Here is an 8,193-nt window from a genome sequence, read left to right as displayed (position 1 = left end):
AAATCAATAAAGAATGCTCAAAAAGGAGTAGGAGGAAGCATAGCTTTTTAGATTTCTACCCCTTTCTCACTTTATCCATTAAACTAATGATGAAACATATAAGTCTACAACAGAACATAAGTAGATATACTTTCAAACTTATTTTTGTGTTTCATTTTTGCTTTTGTGTAGCCATTTGGCATTTTTAGTCCTTGTACCCGCTAATCAACATATTTTTGTACCTTTTTTTAAACTAATGGATATTTGGACTTTGACCCCAGTTACAGTTATACAGAAACTTTTTAAGGTTGTTCTTATGTTTAAGATTTTGAAGTTGTGATTCTCCCTTAACTTATAACCTCCCTCCCGATTCCTAAATAAGTTTTGGATATTTTCTGGTAGTTGTTTTGCTTTTGCCCAATACATGACGATTGCTGTTTGATAAGATACTATGTCAGTGAATTTCAATAGTTTGGATTGTATGAAAAGTGGATTTGTATACTCCAAGTAATTGACTTTATGAATAGTCCTTAATGGTCTTTTCTGCAGAATGATAAGTGGCTGTAGTGAAGTGTTATAAGTATTCCCCCAAACCTCAGCACAGTAATGCAAATAGGGCAAAACAAGAGAACAATAAAGTGTACGAAGTGAATGATAATCCAGTAATTCTTTTGCTTTGTATATGACTGCCATGGTTCTTGAAATTTTAGACTGTACGTGTTTGATGTGTGGCTTCCAACTCAGCTTGTCATCTATTATAACCCCAAGAGATTTGTTTTCCTGTACTCTTCCAATTCCCAGTCCCATTTATTTCTATTTGTATCTTTATATTCGCTTTGCCAAATAACATAAACTTGGTCTTACTTACATTTAATGATAATTTGTTCCAGTCGAACCACATTTGTTTTTTTTTTCATTTCCTCATTCAACACTGATTCCACTTGTTGAATGTTATTACCTGAACAAAAGTTATTTGTGTCATCTGCAAAATTGATGAGTTTTAGTTCTTTAGAGACTTTGCACATGTCATTTATATACAAAATCAATAATTTAGGGCCTAAAACTGACCCTTCTTGAACACCACAAGCTATGTCCAAATATCCTGAGCAGTGATTACCCAACTTTACATACTGTTGCCGTTCTCGCAGATAATCCTTCATCCAGTCTAATACTAATCCCCTTATCCCATATTTTTCTAATTTATTGAATAGTATATTATGATTAATTGTGTCAAAAGCGTTTTTGAGGTCAATAAAAACTCCTACTGCATGTTGTTTGTTGTCTATTACATCTGTGATTTCCTCGATTGATTCCATTAATGCCTGTGCTGTTGATCTGTTAACTCTAAGATCATATTGGTGCTCTGCAAATAATTTATGTTTTTCCAAAAATCCATCTATTCTACTGTTAAAAAGCTTTTCCAATATTTTTGAGAGTTGTGCCAATATTGAGATAGGTCTGTAGTTTGTAAAGTTGTGTTTTCTCCCAGTTTAAAAAAGAGGAATTACTTTATGACCTCATCTTCTTTGGGAATGTACCAGTTAGAAATGACAAGTTACAGATGTACACAAGTGGCTTTGAAATCCCCTCAATGATTTGCTTAACTAACATCATATCAATCCCATTGCAGTCGGTAGATGTTTTATTTTTGCATTGTTTTACAGTGTTAACAATTTCATTTTCATCAACTGCCTTCAAAAACATTGAATGAGGATTCCTTTCTATTAATTTATCTCTGTTGCCTACATCTGGCGCTGGAATCGGTATGTTTTTTGCTATTTGAGGCCCAATATTTACAAAGAACTGATTAAAACTGTTTGCCACTTCTTCCATATTATAATTTTCAGTATCATTTATAACCAAATATTTAGGTAATTTGTGTTGTTCGGTAACTTCTCTAATGTATTTTAGAAGAGTCCATGTCCCCTTAATATTATTTTTGTTATCCTCTAATTTATTCTTATAATATTCTTTTTTACTTAATCTTATTTACTTAATTTACTTAATTATTTATCTTCAGTGCCTTCTGTTCTCTGTTTTATGAAGTTCCTATAGAGTAAATTTTTCTTTTTACAGGCATTTTTTAAGCCTTTCGTCAACCATGGACTGTTCTTATATTTAGTTTTTTATTATATTCCTTGATTGGACAATGCTTATATAATGAAGTGAATATACTGTAATTTTCGAACTATAAGTCGCGGTTTTTTTCTTAGTTTGGGTGGGGGGGCGACTTATACTGAGGAGCGACATATATGTGAATTTTTTCACAAATTTTCAAAATAAAAAAAATAAAAAACAGAAACCGCGATAAACAAACCGCGATGTAGTGATTGCTGTAAATTGAATTTCAAGTGACGTCAGTGGCACGGCGGTTGTTGACATTAAGGACAAAGATTGATCACGGGATGACGAAGATGACGAAGGGCCCCACGTACTACCGGCATCATTAGCGGCTTCGTTTGTAAGTGACACGGAGGACGAAGAGTTTGAAGGATTTAATGATTTGGAGTGACAGGGTTTGAAAAACTATGATGGCTTTTACGCACGCTTGGTCCTACTCGACGGGAGCTCTCTTTCACCTCCATGGATGGCAGTCGGGGACGGCGCTCGGCCGGGTGGCTGTCCGGGGACGGTGGATGGGGCTCGGACATGGCTTTTACGCACGCCCGGTCCTACTCTATGGCGCTCTGTTCCACCTCTGTCGCTAGAAATGCCACCTCCGGGGATTGAAGTCCACGCCGCCGCACGCCTGGAAATCGATTTTGTTAATGCTACAATATAGCTATATACTAGATCTGTGGAATAATGACGAGGCTGACGTCAGGGCGCACGCGCAGCGTATTTGACAAAGGACAAGGAATTTGATCAATGGATTTAATGATTTGGAGTGATGGTTTGATAATATTGTTGTAATATGATAGTTATTTGAAATATACTTTATATGTTGTTATATGGGTCTGTGGAATAATTAGAAATGCAATTTACGAGTCCAATGTCAGCGGCGCGGTGCATATGCGGCGCATACGTGGCAGTGTTTACATAAAGGATGATCGATGGATTTAATGAATTGTAATGACACAGATGGTTTTATAAACGCGTTATTTATGTCATAGTTATTTGAATAACTCTGAATGTTACGTCAGGCCCGTTCTCAGATCTTCGTTTGTGTTTATGTCACGTTAGCATACCTATCGTTTAGCCTGTTGTTGCTCGTTCATGTCTGTTCTTGGTGTTGGATTTTGTCGGATAATTTCCCCCAAAATATGACCTATACTCCGGAGCGACTTATTTATTTTTTTTCACGTTATTGTGCATTTTATGGCTTATACGACCTATATTCCGGAGCGACTTTTAGTCCGAAAAATACGGTAGTCATCAATTTATTGTATGCATTGTTTACATCTTTTTCTTTATATCAGGGGTCGGCAATTACTTTTGGATGCGGGCCCAAAAAAATTCAGACAATGGCATCGCGGGCCATTGCTTTTTTTTTAGGGGGGGGTCTCTACTATCTAAATTATTAATTATTATATATCAAAATAAACATCATCTTACTTTTAAAATGCATTCAATTTCAACAGATCTTGTTTTGTTTAACGAAATATAGCCTATTTTTTACCTTGCCCACTGGAGGAAGGAGACAGGACACTGTTTTTTTTTTTTGCATAAGATTACGCGCACTCGCGTGTCAATACCGTTCCGACCTGTACGTCATAGATAACTGAAACAGGATGTTCCACCTGTTGTTGTCACTTAGGACTATCATACCTCAATAAATGTTTCGAATTTGATGGGATTGTTGTATAGTATACAACAATCCCATCAAATGTATGCCCTTTTTTTCTTTAAAAAGAATCTGGGGTTGAATTTTTTTTATTTGTTTATTTATTTATTTATTCACTTTTAATACATCATATTAACGTCATCTCGCGGGCCAGACAGAATAGATGGTGGGCCAAAATTGGCCCGCGGGCCCCTATTTGCCGACCACTGCTTTATATATTGCATCCCAGTTCTGTTCCATTAATTCATGTTTTAGAGGAGCAATTGTCTCATCTGTCCATTCGTCTTTGTTGTTTATACACCCCAATTTCAGATTTGAAAGTATTGTCATATACCGTGAACACTGGAAGGTGGTCAGTAATATCAGTAATTAATAACCCGCTTGTTGTCCTGTTTTCTATTATATTGGTGAATATGTTATCTATCAGAGTAGCACTCTGTGATGTTACTCTAGTGGGTCTAGTGATTGTAGGAAAGAGACTCAGGCTATGCATTAAATTTAAAAAAATCATCAATATTTCGTTGCTTATTTTGATTTAATATATCAATGCATAATCCCCGCAAATAAAAATATTTGTGTTGCCTTTTTGTACTATCACACTTTCTATCCATTCTGTGAATGTCTCAATACCAGAACCAGGAGCTCGATAGACACAGCTTATAATAATATCTTTTTTCTTTTCAACACAAATCTGTATCGTGAGACATTCAAGAAGATTGTCCACCACCTGTGTCATAGCCCCTTCAATCTTGAATTTCATATTCAAATCAACATAGATTGCAACACCACCCCCACCTTTACTCTATCTGTTATTATGTATGAATTCATAGCCTTCCATCTCAAAATGCATTCCCTTCTCAGTCGTAATACAGGTCTCAGAAATAGTAATTATATTAATTGGTTGTTTGAACGGGTTTAAGTAATCCCTAATGCTACTAATTTTTTTATATAGACTTCGGCTATTGAAATGAATAATAGATAGCTTATCTTTTGCTAAGATGTCTGTATTGTACTGATCATTGCTGTAATAATGTGTTGTTTGTGGTGGAGAAGAAATTATTGTCTGGGTCGATGTCGTGATGTCCAGAGCGCTGCTTTCTCTGTAATCAAACGTTAATTGGAGTTGTTCATGTTCCTGTATCCACTGTATTACATGTCCATTGTTGCTTGATGTAGGTTGAGTAGTGTCCCTGAGCATTATGTTTGTGTTTTGTGTTGTTCATTCCATTCGGTTCCAAGTTCACTATTTTTCTATTGAGGATACTTATTCAAGCTTTTCCAGTTCCTCAATACTCCTCATTATCAGTATCTTGGCCTCTTATGAGGATCCATTATGCTTCATTTATTTATATCTTGCAATTTCTGGTCCATGTACTCTGTAATTTCTTCATTCTTCTCAAGTAACGTGCTTTCTTTGCAATATCCGCATTGATCTTTGTCAAATGTTCATTTATGTAGATGTCTGTGCCTCTGAGCAACTTACCCTGCTTGAGAAGTGATATTTTGTGCTTCCTGTTGACAAATTTCAGAATGACTGCTGGCTTGTCATTACCGTTTCTTCTGGGCAGTGGATGACATGCTTCAACCTGGTTGACTACGGAGTCCATAGTTATTCCTTTAGTTTGCAGAAACACAGCTACCTGTTGCTCGGCTGAGCTTGCATCTTGCTTACAGCCATCGCTACCTGCCGTCACTGCCCTTGCATAAGGTATAGGTTAAATTGCTATTCCCGTGATGACAATGTTATTTATTCTTGTATATTGCTCAGGAGACCCCTCATGACGAAAAAGACAAATAGACCTAGTTTTCCCTCGACCGGACGCGGGTCACCGGGGCCCCCCTCTGGAGCCAGGCCTGGAGGTGGGGCTCGAAGGCGAGTTGCCCACTCTGGAGTTGCCCACGGTGTTCTAGCCCGAACAGAAAACGTGGGTCCTCCTCTCCAATGGGCTCAACACCTGGAGGAGGGGCCAAAGGGGTCGGGTGCAAAGTGAGCTGGGCAGCAGCCAAAGGTGGGGAGAACCTTGGCGGTCCGATCCCCGCCTGCAGAAGCTGGCTCTAGAGACATGGAATGTCACCTCTCTGGCTGGAAAGGAGCCCGAGCTGGTGTGTGAGGCAGAAAGGTTCCGACTAGACATGCCTAGACTTGCCTCCACACATAGTTTGGGCTCTGGTACAAGCCCTCTCGAGAGGGGCTGGACTCTCTTCCACTCTGGAGTTGCCCACGGTGAGAGGCGTCGAGCAGGTGTTGGCATACTTATTGCCCCACGGCTGGGCGCCTGCACATTGGGGTTCACCCCGGTGAGCGAGAGGGTAGCCTCCCTCCGCCTTCGGGTGGGGGGACGGGTCCTGACTGTTGTTTGTGTCTATGCACCGAACGGCAGCTCAGAGTACCCACCCTTCTGGAGGTCCCTGGAGGAAATGCTGGAGAGCGCTCCTTCTGGGGACTCCATCGTTCTACTGGGTGACTTCAATGCTCACGTGGGCAATGACAGTGAGACCTGGAAGGGCGTGATTGGGAGGAACGGCCCCCCCGATCTGAACCCGAGCGGTGTTCTATTATTGGAATTCTGTGCTCGACACGGATTTTCTATAATGAACACCATGTTCAAGCATAAGGGGGTCCATGTGTGCACTTGGCACCAGGACATCCTAGGCCGCAGTTCGTTGATTGACCTTGTAGTCGTGTCATCGGATTTGCGGCCGCATGTTTTGGACACTCGGGTGAAGAGAGGGGCGGAGCTGTCAACTGATCACCACCTGGTGGTGGGTTGGCTCCGATGGTGGGGGAAGATGCCGGTCCGACCTGGCAGACCCAAACGCTCTGTGAGGGTCTGCTGGGAACGTCTGGCAGAATCCCCTGTCAGGAAGAGCTTCAACTCCCACCTCCGGCAGAGCTTTTCCCACGTCCCGAGGGAGGCGGGGGACATTGAGTCTGAGTGGACCTTGTTCCGCGCCTCCATTGTTGAGGCAGCCGACCGGAGCTGTGGCCGTAAGGTTGTTGGTGCCTGTCGTGGCGGCAATCCCCGAACCCGCTGGTGGACACTGGCGGTAAGGGATTTCGTCAAGCTGAAGAAGGAGTCCTATAGGGCCGTTTTGGCCTGCGGGACTCCGGAGCAGCTGACAGGTACCGGATGGCCAAGCGGAAGCGTGGAGGCGTTCGGCCCAGGCTAGCGGCGAACCCAACTCGCCCGGCCGTGCCTTCCATTCTTCTGGCGAACGTTCGGTTGCTGGACAACAAAATGGATTACATTCGACTGCTGAGATCTACGAACCGGACAGTGAGTACCTGCTGTGTGCTCGTGTTCACTGAGACTTGGTTGAATGTCAACTTTCCGGACTCTGCCGTGCAACTAGAGCAGCCAGCGTGCTATCGAGCGGACCGGGCCATTGTCAAAGGGGGAAAATCAAGTGGAGGAGGAATCTGTGTCTACATCCGTGACGAATGGTGCCGGGAGTCTGTAGTTGTACGCAGACACTGCTTGCCACTGGCGGAGTTTGTGATCATTAAGTGCCGTCCTTTTTACCTGCCGAGGGAATTTACTGCGATTCTGCTTGTCGCGGTCTACATCCCGCCTTCCAACGTTGGAGGTGACAGGATCACGGCCCTTAGTGAACTGTATCAGGCTGTCAGTGATCAGCAGACGGCGCACCCTGACGGTTTCATCATCTAAGCTGGTGATTTTAATCATGCTGACCTGAAGTCTTCACCAGCATGTTAATTTTCCAACTCGTGGTGACAGCTTCCTGGACCTGGTCTACACTGCGCATAAAGGAGCTTTCAAGGCCACCCCCTCCCCCACATCTGACTTTCTGACCACGTCACCGTTCTGCTTACGCCCGCGTACAGAGAGGGAGAACTTCCAGGCCGGTTCGCAAGCGAGTTAGAGTGTGGCCTGAGGGGGCCTCTGATGCTCTTCGAGACTGCTTTGGCACTACGGACTGGGAAATGTTTAAGTGGGCGGCCACACACAACAATCGGACGGACATTGAGGAGTATGCTGACTCTGTGACCTCATTCATCGCAAAGTGCATTGATGATGTGACCCTCACTAAGTACTTCGTCGCTCGGACTAACTGGAAGCCATGGCTGACAGGGGCTGTCCTCGGGCTGCTGAGGGGATGAAGCGGGCGTGAGATCAGCTAGGGCGAACCTGTCCCAAGGCATCAAGGAAGCAAAAAGGCATTCTCTTCCAAGATCACTGCCCACTTCAAAGACAGCAGGGATGTTCGGAGCCTGTGGCAGGGCATTCAGACCATCACGGACTACAAGCCCGCGCTGCAGGGCTGTGAGGGCCACGTCCCTCTGCTCAACGAACTGAACCGCATCTTTGCTCGCTTCGACGCCCAGAACAGCATTTGCCCGCTGAAGACCCCTCCCCCTCCGAACGAGCAGCCCCTGTGCCTCTCTGCCATTAGCGTGAGGAGGGCGC

General features: G+C 43.2%; 1 long non-coding RNA gene across 2 annotated transcripts in view; it reads left to right on the top strand.

The window, feature by feature from the left end:
• The first annotated feature begins 1,367 nt into the window (after window positions 1-1,367).
• Window positions 1,368-8,193, top strand: part of LOC147056253 (uncharacterized) — an 18,860-nt gene continuing 12,034 nt past the window's right edge. The window contains exons 1-2 of one of the 2 annotated variants that reach the window (XR_015066119.1): window positions 1,368-1,742; window positions 5,293-5,471. This is a non-coding gene — a long non-coding RNA (uncharacterized LOC147056253). The remainder of the gene's footprint in view (window positions 1,743-5,292; window positions 5,472-8,193) is intronic. The other variant, XR_015066118.1, reaches the window with a different exon arrangement.

The sequence above is a fragment of the Syngnathus leptorhynchus genome, chromosome 5 (genome assembly GCF_054491065.1).
Source record: "Syngnathus leptorhynchus isolate UIUO chromosome 5, UIUO_Slep, whole genome shotgun sequence".
NCBI classification, from domain to species: Eukaryota; Metazoa; Chordata; class Actinopteri; order Syngnathiformes; family Syngnathidae; genus Syngnathus; species Syngnathus leptorhynchus.
This window is presented reverse-complemented; position numbering and strand designations above follow the sequence as displayed.